Genomic DNA, 804 nt, shown 5'->3' with positions numbered 1-804 from the left:
TCACTAGGGGCCCAAGAAACTTCTTTAATAATATTAAGCAGGGCTGGAGATATTAAGCAGCATGGAAGTAGGGCATTTGCCTTGCATACAGAAGGACAGTGGTTCGAATCCCGGCATCCTATATGGTCCCCCGAGCCTGCCAGGACCGATTTCTGAGCATAGAGCCAGGAGTAACCCTTGAGCACTGCTGGGTGTCACCCAAAAACAAAAAAAAAAACAAAACAAAACAAAAATAATAATAATAATAATAATAAGCAGTGCTAGCTTCAGCAGCACATATACTAAAATTGGAGCCATACACAGAAGGTTAGCATGGCCCCTGCGCAAGGATGACACAAATTCATGCAGCATTCCATATTTAAAAATATATATATTAAGCATAACATTTGTTATTGTTGACTATAGGAACAATGTACAACAGAGCTCAATTCATCTTGACTTCAAAAGACTGAAAATACAGGGTTTGGAGAAATAGTATAGTGGGTAAGTTGTTTGCTTTGCTTTGTGGGTTTAATCTCTAACACCATGTATGGTTTCAGAGCACAGCCAGGAGCAAACCCTAAGCACATTGGGAGTGACAAACAAATCCAAAATGAAAGAAAAGACTGAAAATATAATTATCTTATGACCCAGAACCATTTTGAGGTATCAATCCAAAATAATTGAAATAAGCTCTCAAAGGATATTAAAGGTAATAGCACTTCCGCATTTATTATTAATAGCTCAGCAGTGAAATGCATAAAACATCATCCCTAGCACCAAAACATTATTTTATGTGACTAACACAAAACCCTTGTGATAGTA

The 804-nt window shown here is 37.4% G+C and overlaps 1 non-coding gene across 1 annotated transcript; it reads left to right on the top strand.

Moving 5' to 3' along the window:
* Window positions 1–257: 257 nt before the first annotated feature.
* LOC125995435 (U6 spliceosomal RNA) lies at window positions 258–362 on the top strand. Its single transcript, XR_007490966.1, has one exon. It is a non-coding gene; the product is annotated as a U6 spliceosomal RNA (small nuclear RNA).
* The last annotated feature ends 442 nt before the right edge of the window (window positions 363–804 follow it).

Source organism: Suncus etruscus, chromosome 17 (assembly GCF_024139225.1).
Source record: "Suncus etruscus isolate mSunEtr1 chromosome 17, mSunEtr1.pri.cur, whole genome shotgun sequence".
In the NCBI taxonomy this organism is placed as follows: domain Eukaryota; kingdom Metazoa; phylum Chordata; class Mammalia; order Eulipotyphla; family Soricidae; genus Suncus; species Suncus etruscus.
This window is presented reverse-complemented; position numbering and strand designations above follow the sequence as displayed.